General features: G+C 36.0%; 1 pseudogene; it reads right to left on the bottom strand.

Moving 5' to 3' along the window:
• Positions 1-1,046: 1,046 nt before the first annotated feature.
• On the bottom strand, positions 1,047-17,357 carry LOC101725386 (NEDD8-conjugating enzyme UBE2F-like; annotated as a pseudogene).
• Positions 17,358-18,448: the final 1,091 nt, after the last annotated feature.

The following is an 18,448-nucleotide window of genomic DNA, read 5'->3' as shown; positions in this document are numbered from 1 at the left end:
GCTGGGAGCAGCTCACCTCCTCTCTGTTGGCAGGGGTGGTATGGTGGCCCGGAAGCCTCCTCTTGTGCACTGGGAGCGGCTCACCTCTTGCGTGCTGGCAGGGGTCAGTAAATGCACAATTTAAAAAAATCTAGATGAAGCTACTTACTATATATTTGAGCTAATGAGTAATTGAGAATTTTTTTCAAATATTGTCTATTATGGAAGACTGCACCTGCATGGAGTAGATGAGAATTTTGTCTGCATCAGAGTGTCCTTAGCAGCATACTTGGTTCTAGCTAACTGACATACTGATTACCCTCTGTCCTTGTGCAGTTTGTTGGCCCTGGCTGGTTATCTTTAGCTGTAAGTAGCTTCTTCCTCATGTCTTAGTGTGGTATATAAACACTGTAGTATCATCAACATGCATGGTATTTCTGTTAGAATCACTGGTTCCCATGACCTGTAATAGTTTAGTGCAAGGGAAAAATGCATTAGCTTCATCTCTTCTATTGACGAAATACTTTTTTGAGAGTAGAAAAAAATAAAAGCATTAAATTGTACAAATTATAAATCTGTTCCAAAATATACTTCACAATAAACAAAATGTGCATTTCTGTGAGATCTATGGTGACTGACTATCATTCTGGGAAGCTTCACATCTAGGCAGGACCAACATTTTTGGGAGAAGCTTAGAGAATACCTTAATCACAGTGTTTAGCAGATTTCTTATTGCCAGTGAGTCAGTACATCACTTGTGCAGGACACAACTTTTGTTGGAACAAGGCAAGCAAGCGCTAGTCTCAATTTTGAGTTTATTATAACTTCTTGGGAATTTCACTGGCAGCCTAGACAGTACAGTTTCAAAAAAGTAAACATGTTAAAAGAAGCACATGATGCTTTAGAGGCCCAAACAAATTTTTTTTTTTTTGCTGTATTTATGCTGTATTTTCCATTTATGGTGTGTAGTCTTGGTTTTCAGGATTACATGGTCACAGGACTGAAACAATCCTGTGGGGATGAGAAAGCATGAGAACAAAAAGAGGTCTACTTTGTGTTGTTTCACATTAGAGACAATCTGTGACAATCCAGGGCCTACGTTGTCCTCCTCTTATCATTTTGTATAACGCTTGATTCTGGAATTCCTCCTTGTTCTAAAAATGATGTTCTGCAGCTTCAATATTAGTAGATTGAGAAGTTAAAAAAAAAAGAGTAGAGTTTAATCCCTAAACAACATCTGTGTTAGTTACTTTTCTGTCATTGCTGAGACAAAATATCCAACACCCAAAGTTAAAGGGGAAAAGGTTTATTTGGCTTACAGTTCCTAGAGGTTTCAGTTCATAATTGTTTGGCTCCTAGGCAGAGGGGCAACATTTCATGGGAGAGGAAGCAACAAAAGCAACAAGGGACTTTAACAGATTTTTCCTGCTTCTTTTATCTTATTCAGACTATTTAGCGTGGATAGCACTCACGCCCTTAATCTTAGAGGCCTCAGACCTAGCCCCACCATGAATCACGCTCTAGATTCAGCCACCTCAGAAAAAGCATGAAGCTTTGAGGGGACATCTAAATACAAGCCATAACAACATCGTTTAATGTTCTTGTGGGAGGCCAGCCAGTGCCATCAATTGAATAATCTCTTAGTAAACTTAGACTTCTTTCTCCTGTCTTGATCTTGGGGTGCCATATCTCAGTCAAGCATTTCACTGTGAGAGGCACCATGTTGTATGGTTCAGGAACTTTAACTTCAAACTGAAAATTTCCACCCTGGTAGTAATCTTCTTCTGGGATTACAGTTAGCTGAAAGGAATGCAGCTTGTTTGGATCAGGAAAATGTACTTGACATGTATTGTTGCAGAATTCCAAGAAACAGGAGTAACCAAATGGGAGTCAGGAGGATTTTATTGAAGGTGTATACACCAGCCCAGCAGACTCTGTGTCTGAAATGGCTGAGTGTTGAACAAAGAGAAGTTTTAGCTTTTATACATTTCGTTGAAGGGGTAGTTTTTCTAGTGACATAGCAAGTGAGTTTACCAGAACAGGACAAGGGCAGACGATTTTGTAACTTTGTCCTGAAAGAAGACAGTGTCTTACGAATCATATGAGAACAGAGTGTCATAAACTTTGTTTACAGGACATAGTTAATATTATCTGTACCAGAACAAGGAGTTACAGCTATAGGGGAGGTGGGGGATATGGGCGAGGAGGACTTCCCAAGGCTGGGAAGGACTTGTTTTTCTTTAAGTCTTGCTTTAGTATAAGGTAAATTAGTTTCAAATTCTACAACGTCTTTAACAGAAAACTTATTTTTTTTTTTACAGAAAACCTCCCAGTGCAGTAGGACAGGCTGGCTGATGTCCAAGATCCTTTGAGACCATCATCCCGTTTCAGTTTGCTTGCCAGTGTTAGCACTACTACCAACTTGACCTGTGCACTCTGAGACAACAAGGCAAGCTGGCACCAACACCATGACCCAGATGTGCCCCCACCACAGCCACATTGACTCCCTTATTCAGGAAATGATTTTAAACAGTAGCTACGTGCATTTATGAAACACTTCATCTGATGTAAAGGCAGAGCCAGGGCAAAAGCAAGATTCAGTCCAGGACATATCTAAGTTCCTATAATATCAGATATCTTAGTAAAGTTTCTGTATAGCTCTTGTTTCAGAATTAAAGGTATCAGATAGTGTTTCTGGAAACAGATTTTTCTAGTTCTATTATCTTGGAAAAGTGAATAATTTACTTCTGCTGAACAGAAGTCAAATCCAGAAACTAAAGAGCAGTAAAATTTACCAACCATTCTACTTCCTTTTCCATGAACGTCAAACTCTGTAATAAATCTGGCCATCATAGAGTTTGACCTCCATAAATTCTGTTCAAGACTCACTCTAAAATTTGTTCATTCATTCATTCGTTCATTTATCCATTTGAAGTGTTCTGATTCAAGTGGATTGGGCTTTCTGTATTTTCTGTTTCCCATTAATTAGAATGAACAGTGCTGGGGCGGTGATTTTCTACCCCCAACTGCACACTGAAATTACCTGGAGAATTTTTTTTCAGGTCTAATACTTAGGTCTTACCCTAAACCACTAATTCTCAGATGTGGTCTCCAGACCAGGAGTATCAGCATTACCTGGCAACTTGCTAGAAATGCAAATTACTTGGCCCCACTGCAGGTCTACTGAATCAGAAGCTGAATCAATGTGTTTTAACAAGCCCTCCAGCTGATTCTGATGCATGCTGGTTTAAGAATGCTTGGCATAGGCAAATTAAATAAGAATATATGAGGTAAAGCTTGAGGAAATGCATTACCTTGGGTAATTGTAATGTACAGCCACCAATGAGATCATTACCTTGAACAAAAGCCCTAAAGAACTCAACTGAATATACAATCAAACAAGTCTTCATGTCTCACACCTGATCATGCTCTTCTCTTCCTGATTCAGGTCCCTTTCAAGTTAAGATCAGTAGATTTTGGAGTTGACTACTGAACTTCTGACATTGGCTAGACTGGGAGGTTTTCAATCCTTGCATAAATTCATTACTTATTTGTAAATACCAATGAAAGTAAACAGCCAGATCTCACAGTATTTGGTCTCTGAAATATCTTGTAAGAAATATTCGGTGATACATTACAAATGGAAAGTAGAATTGGTGTTCTTACATTTTAGAGCAAAAGTTTCAGTCTTGGCTGTATATTAGAATCACCTTTTAAAAATGTCTGATGCCCAGACTACAGCCCAGACCAATGAAATTAAAGCTTCTGGGGTAGGACCTAGACATCAATATATATTTTAAAGTTCCCATGTGACTCAAATGGGCTGAGAATCACACTCTAGCAGGAGAAACTTGACTGGGAACTCAATCTTGAATAAGAGGCAGGGGAACTGCTAGAAGAAAGAGAGCCTCTCAGTGTCAACAAGGAATTAATCCTCACAAACACACATTTGTCCTGTAACCATCTTAAAAAATATCTTCTTCTCTGATCCTAATACAGAACTGGATTGGCTCCTTTCACATCTAGGTTGCATGAGAGAGGAAGAGAAAGTTAAGAAAGAGATGAAGGAAGTGTGACAAGCTCTTGATAATTTTTTTATCTTGATAAAAAGTATATGGAATTTATTAAACTATTTGCCTATTTACTTTGGTATATATTTTTAAATTTCCATAGTAAAAAAACCACCCAAATTTTTTCAGAAGGGACATTGTTACTAACTTATAGAAATTAAAAGGAGCATAAGAGCATATCATGAAAATTGTAAGCCACAAAATTGATAACCTGGGAAAAATGGACACATTCCTAAAAACACATAAACTACCCAAAACTGACTCAAGAAGGAGTAAAATCTCTGAATAGACCTAACATAAGTAAAGATTTATTAATAATAATAATAATAATAATAATAATAACTCAGAAAACAAAAGCCCAGAGCCAGATTGCTTCACTACTGAGTTATCTGAAACAATTATAAAGGTATTAAGATCAATTTTTTCCTGGCCTTCCAAAAAATAGAAGTGGGAACCCCAAAACCTATTCTTGATATCAAAACCAAAGACATCACAAAAAACTGCATTTCAATATCCTTTCTGATTGTGGATGCAAAAACCCTCAACAAAATACTAGAAAGCCAAATCCAACAGTATACTCAAAGGATTATATGCCATGAACAACCAAACAGGGTTTATTCCAGATATTCAAGGATGGTTCAAAATAAGAAAATCAATTAATGTAATGCCATATTAATAAAATGAAGGGAAAAGCATACAGTTATCTCAAATGACATAGTAAAATCTTTGACAAAATCCAACAACCTTGCATGCTAAAACAGTCAGCAATCTACAAATGGAAAAGAACTTCCTTAACATACTAAGGTGTATATATGAAAAACTCATAGCTAACATCATTCTTAGTGGTGAAAGACTGAAGGTTTGTATTTTTTTCTGCACTTCCAATAATCTGTAAAGGAAATTAGGAAAATAATAATTCTTTATAGTAGCAGTAAAAGAATAAAATACTTAGGAATAAATTTAAACAAAGAAGAGCAGAATTAGTAAGGTAAAAACTATAGGTTGATAAAACACTGCTGAAAAAAATGAAAGAACAAATAAATGGAAAGACAGCCCATGTTTATGGATTGGAAAACTTTATCTTGTAAAGATTGCATTACTCCTCATACTGACCAATGGATTCAAAGCAATCCTTGTTAAAATCTCAATCCTTTGTTACAAAAACAGAAAAGCCAATGCTCAAATTTGTATGTGATCTCAGTCAAAACAATCTTGGAAAGGGACAAAGTTGGAAGACTCACATTTCCCAATTTCAAAACTTACTACACAGTTATAATAATAAAAACATTGTGATATTGACATAGGAGAGCAATAGAATAGAATTGAGTCCAGAAATAGGTCCATATATCTCTGGCCAATTGGCTTTTGATAGGAGTGCCAAAATAATTCAATGCAGGAATGAAAAGTCTCTTAACAGGCCTGAAAGAACTCAATATCTACATGAAAAGGAACTAAGATGGACCCATACCTCATTCTATATATAAAAATTAATTCAAAATGGATGAAAGATCTCAATGTAAGAACTATGAAACTCTTCATGGTCTTGGATTTGGCAATGGATTCTTAGACATGACACCAAAATCACAAACAACAAAAGAAAAAAGTTAGATAGACTGGATTTCATCACAATTAAAATTTTATGCATCAAAGAGCACTATCAAGAGAGAAAAAGACAGTCCAAAGAGTGGAGAAATGTGTGTAAATCATATATGTGTTAAGTACCTGGCATCTAGAATATAAATAGAACTACAACTCAACAACAAAAAGACAAACAGCTCAGCTAAAAATGAGCAAAGGACTTGAACACACATTTCTCTGAAAAAATATACAAATAGTTAATAAACACATGAAAAGATACTCAACACCATTAGTCATTAGGAAGATGCAAATCAAACCACTATGACATATTACTCTATACTTGCTAGATTGGCCATAGGTTTTTTTTAAATGCGAAGTAAGTGCTGACAAGGATATGGGAAATTCAGAACCCTCATATATTGATGGCAGAAATATAAAATGGGGGAGGGGAAGAGGAGAAATAAAAAGAATTAAAATGTGTTATATACATGTACACCCTGTGATGAATGTAATCATTATGTACTGCAAATATATGTACTAATAAAAAAGAAATAAAAAATGGTACAGGCACTATGGAAAATAGTTTTGCAATTCCTCAAAAAGTTAAACATAGAATGATCCAACAATTCCATTCCTAAACATATATTTGAAAGAATTTTGAAAGCAGATATTCAAGCAAATATTGTACACAAATGCTCATAACATTTATTATTCACAATAGTCACAAAATATAAACAACCCAAATGTCTATTACCTGATGAATGAACAAGCAAAATGTGATATAATCCATACAAAGAAATATTATTTTCTCATAAAAAGTACTGATACATGCCACAACATGGATGAGCTTTGAAAGCTTTATGGTAAGTAAAAGTGGCCAGACAAAAAAGATCACTTAGTATGTGATCACATGTACATGGAACATCCAGAATAGTTAAATTCATAGAAAAAGAAAGCAGACTAGAGATGTCTGGGCTAAAGGAAGAAGTGGGGAGATGGAGAGTAATTATTTTTTCTTGAGTGGAGTTAAAGATGTCATATGTTTTGGATACAGCATTGTACAGCATTGTGACTGTACTAAAAGCCACTGAATTGCACACATTCAAATAATGGTTAATTTTTATGGATTTTGAAAAATACAAAGAGATATGTATATATAGATACAGATGTGTATCCTCATCTCTATGCTGCAATGCAGGTCAGTTTCTTCACCTTAAAAGTTCCCTGGGGTACACCTCTTCTTTAAAAAAAATTATATTGTTAGTACATGTTTGCAGTATATGAAGTTTACATTCATCTTAGGGAGTAGGTTCATGTACATAACACATCTTGATTTTTTTATTCTCCTTGAATTTCACCTCATTTCTGTGTGTGTGTGTGTGTGTGTGTGTGTGTGTGTGCGTGTGTGTGTGTGTGGTACTGGTGATCAAACCCAGGGCCTTTGCACTAAACTGCATCCTCAGCCGTTCTTTTACTTTTTTGAGATAAGGTCTCGCTAAGTCCTTATTATGCCCAGTCAGGCTCAAACTTGTGCTCCTTCTGCCTCAGACTCCCAGAGTGCTGGAATTATAAGCATGTACCACCATGGATGGCTTACCTCAATTTTTTAATAAAGTAAAAAACAAACAAACAAAACCTTTCGGACAAATAGAAACCAGTTTGTGGAACGTAAAGTACACTGGAAAAACATGGTGATGCCAGATGGTGAATGTAGCTGTGTAGCTGTTTGTAAACACATGTGGTCCTTTTGGAGATTTACAGACTGTGGATTATGCAAGAGAATGTGGCCCCTATATATTCAAGTGAGAACATGGTGTTTTATAAAGATAATGTGACAACATTTGTACTCTCAGTCTGGTAAAACTCAAGCCACATGGAGTAAATAAAAGCTCTTATGTCCTAAGACACTTTAGAGAACTACAAGCAAAGTCCTGAAGAGATAAAAAGAAAGAAGCAATTATGTCTTAGGAGAAAGTCCAGATCAGTTAGGAAAGCAGAATGAAGAGAATGTTGACTATACAGCTTGTCTCTTCAATTCTTCATACTACTCCTAATGGAAGAAATTATCAACCCATCTATGGCAGAGATTACTACTCTGTCCTCACCATATCCTCTTTCTCTTTCATATAGATAGAATATTTTAGCTGAGCACATAGCTTCTTAAAATAAAAATAGTCTCTAGATTCCCTCGCAGCTAGAAGTGGTCAAGTTCTGGCCAACTGTATAAAACTAGAAGTTTCATATAACAACTTATGGGAACTTTCCTTTGGAGAGCACTGGTTTATGCCTCCTTCCTTCCTGCACACTGTAATGTGTCTTGAATAGTCAGCCTGGACTAGACAAGCATGGCAGAGCAACCAGACAGGAGCTGGGGTTCCTGATATTATGGAGCCCCATATCATTTCTTGGTGACCTAATTCTGGATTCTTAGGGAGAAAAATGCCGTCTTGTTTAAATAAGATAGAAGGCATTCTATCTTTCTGGTAGCTAAATCAAGTTTTAGAGGATACACTATTTTACAGATGATAAAATAGAGAGGATAAATAAAGTGCACCAGACCACACAACCAGGGACTCATGATATTGGGATTCAAATCCAGTTTCACTTAATTCCATTGATCATGCTAGTTTGTCTTCACAGATTCTTCTTTTAGGAGTCTCCATTTTTTGCTGTTTCCTATATGATAGGTTTCACCCTTTAAAAAAGAATCGGTCAGGGCTGGGGATGTAGCTCAGTGGTTCTGCTGCCTGCCTCACAGGTGAGGCAGATCCCCCGTACCAAAAAATAAAAAAATTAAATAAATAAATAAATAAATAAGAATCAGCTCAGTGCTATCTGATGTGCTTAGCTTTTCATGGCACCTCTAATAATGCAGATCCTTCACTTGGCTTGTTTTTTATTGCAGCCTCCAACGTCATAGCAATTACATGCCTGCAAGTCAAACTGGGAAATAATCTGAAGGGCATGAACAATCACACATTTAAAATTGTCTTTCCATTTTAGTTCTTTATCCTTACCTTCAAAATAAGATAGTACAAGTCCTACCCTTACTTTAGGCTGAATTCATGGTCCCATTATTTACTGTTTATTCATTCAATAAATCTTTATTAAGCATGCATATGAATTGGCCATTATGTAAGAATCCCAAGGTACAATGATATCTGCCTTCAAGGAGTTTACAATACAAGGGTGAAACTTAGAGTCTAGTGGGCATCAGATGTTAACTTCCATGTTGTCTTTTCAATGAAGCTTCTCAGGGATTTTCTATACCTAGACCCCACATTGGACCTCTCATTTGCTCACAAATTATGAGTGGATATATTTGAATTTTCATCAGCTATAAGGCCTTCTGCTTTGGAATTCCAGATACAAATAGGAAAGATTTACATAGAGAGCTAAGAAGGGGAAGACCACTGACCTCACCCTCACCCAGAAACTATTTCCAGGGGTTCCTAGAGGTCATCTAGACTCCGTTTCCATATCTAATTCAACACTAAAACTTTTCATTTCTTTTAGTCTAAAATTCATCCTCTCTTTTCCATTTCCCTTGCCATTACTTTTAGTTCAGGGAAACAATATTCCTGTTTTACATGTTTGCCATAATCTTTGGTATTAGTCTGATATTTGGTATTAGTCTGATAGTGCTGCCATAACAAAGTTCTAGAGGTTGAGTGGCTTAAACAACAGAATTTATTTTCTCATAGTTCTGGAGGTTAGAAGCCCCAGATCAAGGTGCTGGCAGATTTGGTTTTTGGTGGAGCCTCATTTCCTGCCTTGTTGATGGCCACCTTTTTGCTTTGTCCTTACATGGCCTCTTTTCTGTGGATGCATGGAGAACAAAAGAGATCTCTGGTATCTCTTCCTCCTGTTAGAAAGGCCCCTCTTGATTTAAGACCTATACTTATAACCTCCATTAAATTTAAATACTTCCCTAAAGGCCTTATCTTCAGATGTGGTCCCATTGGTATTAGGGCTTCAGCACATAAATGGAGGGGAGGGCAAACTTCAGTTCATAATAACCTCTACACTGTAGTCTTTCCAAATGAAAAGCTGCTCGTGTCATTTTTGCTTAAAAACCTTTCATAGTCTTTGTCTCTCTAGGTTCTTTTTTTTTTTTTTTTTTTTTTTGGTACCGGGGATTGAACTCGGGTCCTTGCGCACCAGGTGGCGAAACCACTGAGCTAAATCTCTGGCCTTCTCTGGGTTCTTTTGATGGAGAAACCGACTCTGATGATTTTAAGCTAGGTGGGTGGGGGGTTGGGAGCTTTCAAAATTGAAGGGAAAGCTAAACGTCTAGCTTTGTAATTACATTATTCCTGAAAGTTTCAGTGGTGGGAATCCCTTACTGTCTTGGTTGGATACTTACATGGCAATGAGTGGATTTTTTTTTGAGAATGTACTTAATGCCACTTAATTGTATACTGAAGATTATTTGTTTTGTTTTGTTTTGAGATAGGGTCTCACTGTGTAGTCCAGGCTGGCCTTGACCTTACTATCTACTATGTAGCTCAGGCTGGGCTTGAACAGGCTGGGCTTGAAAAATATTTTCAACGTACTAACTTAAATTACTATAATGGTTTATACTAACAATACTGGGGAAATATTCCTTTATACTACATCTAAGATTGGCTTCTAAAATATCTGAGAACTAGAGGAAATGGAGAAATGTACACACAAAGCAAACAGATTGAGCATAGGATTGACCATTGTTCAGAATGATTTTGGTTAACTAATGAATTTCATTATACTCTTCCTTTTACTTTTGGGTATGTTTGAATTCTTCACAATAAAAATATTTTTAAATTAAAAATGCGGTGACAGAGAGTGTAGTTAGTCTAGTTTAGTCTCATGTTCACCCTTGACTGGATCATGGAGGTGAAAGTCTGGAATTTTTGTATCAGGAACACACTTGGCATTTGTCCTGTGGGTGAGATACAGTGGGGCTGAGGTAATTCCCCCACCTAACTTTGGAGTGCAAAAAATTACAAATAAGAATAAAGGCCAGATTTCCATGTAATTACAGACATCCATTCCTTTGCATAGCACATGGGGCACTTAATCAATGTTTTTTTTCCATCTCCTGTCACCCCAGTTGCACCTTGCGTTCCAGCCAGATCAGCCACTTTGTGCTTCATGCACCTTGCTCTTGCTTGACTCTGCCTGTCCACATGCTGTGTCTGTTTGCTAGGTAGGCCCCTCTGCTGCCTGGCCCCTGATGAAAGTCTACACATCCTTCAGCCTCAATTCAGATGTAATCTTACGGTCATACATAAATATTTTCCTCTTAAAAGGCAAGCAAAATATTGAAATAATTTAATAGACTAGAGTGGATGGGTTGAAATGCAGACTCTCATTACTACTGGCATTATATATTGATATGTTCTGAAAAATAATTTGATGATCTACATCAAGATCCAGAAAATGCTTGATTTCACAATCTTAGTTCAAAGGACTTTGATTCAGTAATTTCACTTGTGGGAATCAATCCAAAGAAAATAACCTACAACATTTAAAAACATGTAAATGAATATATAGTACAGTACTATCATAATAGTAAAAGACTGGAATCAGTCTAATAGAGTACAGAACTGATTAAGCAAATGCATGCACTTGATGAAATATTATAAAGAAATTTAAGTACTTGTTTATTAATTTCTGCAAAAATAAAATAGTTAATGTCTCCAAAGGAATATATTAATCTGCATCCTTCCCAGCACGATGCTTGTCTTCTATAACAATGGATGGTATTATTGTAAAAAATAACTGTGAATAGTTATCTTGTATTGTTTTATGCATTACTTCATAATGGAGAAATGTTAGAATTATACTTTTATTTTACTCTATTTTATTTTTGAGGTACTGAGGATTGAACCCAGAGCCTTTGTACTAAACTATGTACTAACCCAGAGCCTTTGTACTAAGTTACTATGTTGCCCAGGCTGGCCTCAAACATGCAATCCTTTTGACTCAGCCTCCCAGAGTGCTGGGATTACAGGAGTGTGCTACCATGCTCCATTTAAAATTACACTTTTAAAAGACTATGTCACTTAGAGAGGAATGTCTATCAGGTACCATGGTAAATATCATGTGTTTATTTCTTTTAGCTTCTGTAATTGAATACAGCTTAAATTTTGGATTGGTTTAATTCAGAATAGCTTTGGTCTCTGAAAATAAATATTCATTGAAGGCCTGATGGTGTCTTAGTTTTTTCTCTTACTTACCTCTATTTATGTGATTAATTTAATCCTAATTCTCCATGAAGGACAAATTTCTCATGTGTAAACTTGTTTTTATCTAAATAAGAATCACATCTAAAACTATCAGAAGCCTTTATAATGTTCTAATATTTAGGTTCAATAATTATATTTCTGAAAATAAATACTGAGGCTATAATCCAAAATGGTAATGTTTAAAATTTGTCCAAATAGTAGAGAAAATCAAAGAAAATTATATTTATAGATTAAGAACATGGGAAAATGTTGTAATGTTAAATAGAAGAACCATACATAAGCTTAAATATTTATTACTATGATATGAACTATGTAAAATAAATTTATTATGATCATAACTATGTAAAATAAAAAATGAGCATTTAAAGTACTGTGAAAACTCTAAAATGCTAACCTGGCTGTACTTAAAGCATGAGAATAGATCCTTTTTTTCTTTGTATTTTCCACCTTTCTACTATACTGAATATGTATTACTTTTATATTTAGAAAAAGAAAAAAAAGGCATTTCAGTTGAAATCAGCATAAATACAGCTCTAATTTATGCCAAAAAGAGAGAATTAAGAGGAGTAAAGAGAGAAGGAGAGGGAGAGGGAGAGGGAAGGGAGGGACACGTTCCTGAATGGATGTGGCCTCAGGCCCAGACGGAAATTATATCATCAAGTCTCTCCCCACAGCATCTCAGCTCAGATTCCTTTGTGTAGCAAGCTCATTTTTTCGCATCTTTCAGGCTGCCAGAGAAGTAGGTTGCCCACAGCTCTAGGCTTACATCATCTGCTTTAGGAATCCCAGTGGAAAAGAGACCTCACTGTCCCAATATCTCAATATCAGTTCCAGAGAAGAACTTCTAAAGCCCTGTTTGGGCCTGTTCCCACTCCCAGACTAATCACAGTGTCTGGGGAACAGAGCATTATGATTGGATGGGCTTGTGACATATACCCACATCTGTCCCAAACAGAAGCCCTGGCCCTCAAAGAGATAAATAGCATGATGTCAATCAAATTAAGAAAGATAATGGGCAGCAAAGAATGATACCATAGATCACTGTCATCATCTAGATTCTTGCCTTTCCATACACGTGATACCAAAACAAAAGTCTTTTACTGAATTTAATGCAACAGTCTCCGTTTACAGTGCATCTCTCAATGGGATAATCCAGTTTCATTCAGTGACCACATTGTCTTTAAGTCTAGGAACTCTGGGGCATATGCTGTCCTCTTGGTCAGGAGGCATTGGTGCTCCTCATAGTCTTAAATGTCATCTAAATTTGCTTCTCTAACAGTGGAATAAGTTCTTTGAGAAGTCAGTCTTGCTGACATGGATCTGCACATGTGAGGGGCAAATCTCCCTTGCCCATCATTTTCTAGGACTGCCCTCTTTCAGTCGCTAACTTCTGGTTGGTCTGATTAAGGAGCCTGAGTATTACCTTAACTTTGAACAATCACAAGCTTATTTCTAAGTTCAGGTTTTCTGGCAATGCAACTCCCTTCAGACTTCAGTTGGATTTTTGCCATTTTTATACCTGGGGATTTCATAGACTCAGCACAGAGATTTTACCCTGCTCTTGCAGTTCCTGTCTCTTAGCAACAGATCTCAGCTTTGCCCGACCTTTAGGCTCCCATAATGGCTAACCTGCCCCTAGCTGTATCCCCGTGGGTAATGTTTTGCCACAGGTATGAATTTTAATTGTGTTTAGCAAGGAGCAATAGCATTGAGAGAAAGGGCCAAAAGAAACATGGTTCTCTAATTCTTAGGTTCTAACCAAGTTCCCAGCATGTCTCTTGCCTCCCTCTTTTGTATTACTTTTAAATTGGAGCACAATGTTTAGTGTTTTCAGAGTTCAGTGAGAATTATTTGACCCTCAGTGGTCCTGAACTTCTGGCTAGAGGCAAAATGGGTTTCCCTGTGTGCTATTGTTTTTCTTTCAGACAAATGAGTTTAGGCTCAAACTTGTCCCTTCCTCCCAGCCCAGCAGGGCTTCCTCCTAGCATCTCTATATTTACATCATCCCACTTTCAAAGTATCCGCAAAGGAAGGGTTACCATGTTTGATTGGACCTGGGTTGTGTGCCCACTTCTGAGGAAACAGAATTCTATAATAAAGGGAGGAGTGGGAATATATTCTGCAGCAGACTACACAATACAATCTTACCTTTATTTTTTAAAGAATTCAGTACTTCACATAAAAATCTTCAAAGTTAAAACTGTAAATGCATGAATAGGAAAGGTTTTAAGGATCACACCCTCATTTTTAAAAATTACAAGGTGAAGCAGGTATGGTGGCACACACCTGTAAGCCCAGCACTCGAGAGGCTGAGGAAGGAGGATGGCTGCAAGTTTGAGACCAGCCTGGGCTACATAGTGAGTTCAAGGCCAGCCTGAACTACATAGGGATAACCTGTCTCAAAAAAAAAAAAAAAAAAAAAAATTACAAGGTGATCTCGGAATAAGAAGGGTCAGAACCAGAGTACAGGAGCTGGGTGTGGTGGTGCATGCCTGTAATCCCAACACTTGAAAGGTTGAGGAAGGAGGATTGTGATTTAGGACAGCCTGGGATATATAGTGAATTCAAGGCCAGCCTGGACTACATAGTCGGACCGTATTTTAAAGCAAACAAACTTGGAACAGCAAGTTTGATTCCAGCCTGAGCTACACAGTGAGCTCAAGGCCAGTCTCAACTACATAGTGAGACCCTGTCTCAAAAAACCAAAACCAAAAAAACACAAAAACAAAACTAGAAAACAAGGAAAACAGCAGAAGACTTTGTCACTGTCTTCACACTATCAGAAATACAAGAGCCAACCAGGAATGGTGGCTCAAACATTTAATCCCAGCTATTCAGAAGGCCGAGGTGGAAGGTCAAGCCCAGCCTGGGAAATTTAATGAGATCCTGTCTCAAATGACAATAATAAATTAATAAATAATAAATATAGTGCAATGGTCTGTGGTTTCAATCCCCAGTACCACAAAGATAAACAGAAGGAGAGGGAAAAGGAAAGAAAGAGGAAAAGGGATCTGGAATAGTAAGCCTATCCTACTTATTTATGGACATAGACTGGAAAATATAACTTATTTATTTAAAGTAAGCTTTTTATTTCAGAATAATTTTAGATTTCTGTAAAGTTGCAAAGACACTACCGAGGGTTCCTGCATATTCTACATCCAGTACCCCTAAAGGTAAAATCTTATTCAGCTAGGATATAGTTATCAAAAGTAGGAAATTAACATTTTTATATTATTGACTAAATTAACTAATACACATTTGTATATTATTATTAACTAAATGCCAGACTGTATTGATTTTTCTCAACATTTACCAATGTTCTGTTTCTATTCTAGGATCCAATCCAAGATAGTACATTGCACTTAGCATGCTAAATGTTAAAACAAATTATCTTTTCAAATCATATCCAGTTAAGCTATGACAATTATGAAGAGTGTGGCATTTTAATATTTAAGATAAACTGTTCATTAAGATGCCATTTGTATTGTGATTATGAGCTCCTCCAGGAGGAGGGTCTATTTGGCACATTTTAGCTATATATAGTTTCACACATTTTCTACAGGATGTTGTTATCACAGCAGGAAGAACTGAAAGAAGTATAAAACATTCAAAGCATGATAACTTTCAGTGGAAAACAATCTCATTCTTTCCTAATATAATTAGTAGAGTTAGGATTTTACTTCCATGACATGTTATAAGAGCTACATTAATATAACTTATTAATATGGTATAAATCTGACCCAACCATCATATTCTAAGCCACCAAAACCACAAAAAACCTCATAATCAAACTCTTATCCAACAAATTTCTCTATAGGGAAGAATGCTTGCCAACAAAACCCAAACACTCTCTCTAGAAGTAATATTTGGGGGAAAGTAAAATTAGTTTACAGTTTTAAATAAAGTAATTTCAGACTTGTAGAGGTGTATTTAAGAGTTTTACATTTACATTTTACCATACTTTTTTCATGTATGGATTATTATATAAGAAACTTGTTAAGGTAATGATATTTAGGTTTAAAAATAGTTAAAACAGTTAAAAACAAAATAAATTTATACATGTCTTTCATTTTGAGAATAATATTTTAGGTATTAAAACAAAAGAGCTAGAAAAAAATCTCTACCTCAAGTTAATCTAAGACTTATTCAACCCAAGAAAATTAGAGAACTTTGCTAGCTAGTTTCTGCCACAATTAATAGTTCTCTTTAGATGCTATTATCAATCACAGGCTGACTTGTACAATTCCTATAGAAGGTGTACTCTTCTTTCTCTCTCTCTTTTCTTCCCTCTGTTTCTATCTCAGAAAATAACCATCCAATTCTTACTTATTTTGTAAAACTCAAAGAAATCAAAGACACAGGAAGAATGCAATGAGGAACAACAAAATATTTTGCCAAGCAGTAGAGTATAAAGAAGGCAAATGAAGATGTTATGTATTTAGGTTTTCTTATAGCAATTTGTTCATGAAGTTTTGATTTTCTCCTCTGTGCTCTCAAGGTTCTTGACCAATGAATTTTATTTATTTCCATGATAGCACTTACCACACTGCTGCCACTTTCAGAGACACCAACAGTGTTATGGCTGAACCCATTTACTGAAGCCTTAATACCCAGTAATTCAGAATGTGGCTGTTATTTGGAGATTGGGAATTGAAAGAGATGGTTCATTTAAAATGAGGCTGTTTGTGTATCCAATCCAATATCATTGGTAGCTTTTTAAGAAGAGAAATTTGGACACAGCCATCCAGGATATGTGCCAAATAAACCAAACCTGAGGACTCCTTGATCTTAGACTTCTAGCCTCCAGAACTGCAAGTCTTTTGGTTGTTCAAGCTATCCAGTCTGGTATTTTGTTATGGCAGCCCTCAAAAATTAATACAGATAGCCATAGGTAAATTACATTTGGCAAGTGCTTAAAAAGTGATAGTTTTTATGTAATTGGCAATTAATAATGCATGCAAATTTGGTATATAGATTACTTCTGCACACACTTAGGAAGTTTTAGGAATTTGTGTGTGCATTCATGTTTCCTTTGGTATAGTCTTCAACTTGTCTTTATGGGTTTTTGTTTCTTGGTATGTTAAGGCAGTTGAGTGAATTATTGCCTTTTTAAGTTTTATATTTCAGGAATTTTGAAAGGGTTTTTAGTCATTACAAAGATTTCTGTCATGAATACAAATTGGTTCCCTTAGGCAAATAATTGTGTTCTACAATTTGATTATATGGACATTTCATTCAGGTAAAGGGCATAGAAAACTTTCAAATTAATTCAGAAAGGAATAGCTCTGGTTTTAATTTTTCAATTAATTTTTTCATAAATTCCTTTTCATTAAGAGCTGATAATTTTTATATAACCATGAAGAAAAAAAATCCACAGAAAAAATTAGGTCATAAAATTTCAGGTCTTACCTGTATGATTTGTGGAATCAAAGAGTGTAAGTGAGATCACTTCATTCTCTACTTTCAACACTGCAAAGGCTTCTACTGATATCTGCGTCATCTTGAGGACCCTGAATGATCTGCCTTCAGATCCCTTGTTCTGACTTCATTTTCTTTTTTCCCCTTTTCTTTCTGTGTTTTGCCAAAGAAGCTTCCTTGAAGAAACTGACACTGGGTAAACTAATTCCTTCTCCCCAGAAAGCTGCTTTTCCTGAGAGTCACAGGGCTCTTTCCTTCCCTTCATTCCAATCAGTGACACCTGGATGGGGCTATTCATTCAGATAAATTACATCTCTTGTCATTCTCTTTCTCTTTACCTATTATTTTTTGAGCATCTATTAATATTTGGGCATTATATCTTTGTTCATCTGTTTGTTATCTCTTTGCTACTAGAGTTTTAGCTTCCTAAGGACAAGGAATTTGTTGATTGGATAAATATTTGTGGCAATGAATGTTAAAGTCTGAGGTAACTTTCAACCATCCTTAATGATATATTATTGGAATAAAATAGTCAAATAATGCTGAGCAGCTGTATCGCACTATAAATGGGGTACGTTATGTTGTTCCCAAAATCTCTGCATTTGTTACTTTGTAATATGCAGTTAATCCTTTTGAGGGTATCTGTTTTGCTCAGAATTTTCACCTAGTCTCTCAGAACTGCCCCTAGTCCTCAAAAACAAATCTTCAGTAGCTTTAATAGTAATAGTATCCAAGAAAAATACATACTGTGAGCTACATATACACTTTAAAATTTCCTAGTAATAGAAATATTTCTAATAATATTAATTATATTTCTTTTTTTTTCCAGTACCAGGGATCAAACTCAGGACCTTGCACTTGCCAGGCAGGCATGGTGCCACTCAGCTACATGCCAACCCTAGTAGTTATATTTCTTAAAATAAAAAGGATAAAACAAATCTTGCTATTTTATTTAATCCAGTATGTCCAAAATATTATAATTTCAACATGTAATCATTGAAATATAATTACTAATAAGGTATCCTATTTTTAAAATGCTGTCTTCAAATTCCAATGAATATTTTACATTGGGAGTATATCACAATTTAGATGACAATTTTTTTTTTTTTTTTGGTACCAGGGATCGAATTTGGGTCCTTGCGCTTGCACAGCAGGCAGTGAAACCACTGAGCT

The sequence above is a fragment of the Heterocephalus glaber genome, unplaced genomic scaffold (assembly GCF_053883595.1).
Source record: "Heterocephalus glaber isolate CG9 unplaced genomic scaffold, H.glaber_assembly_v1.0 deba00001457, whole genome shotgun sequence".
NCBI classification, from domain to species: Eukaryota; Metazoa; Chordata; class Mammalia; order Rodentia; family Bathyergidae; genus Heterocephalus; species Heterocephalus glaber.
This window is presented reverse-complemented; position numbering and strand designations above follow the sequence as displayed.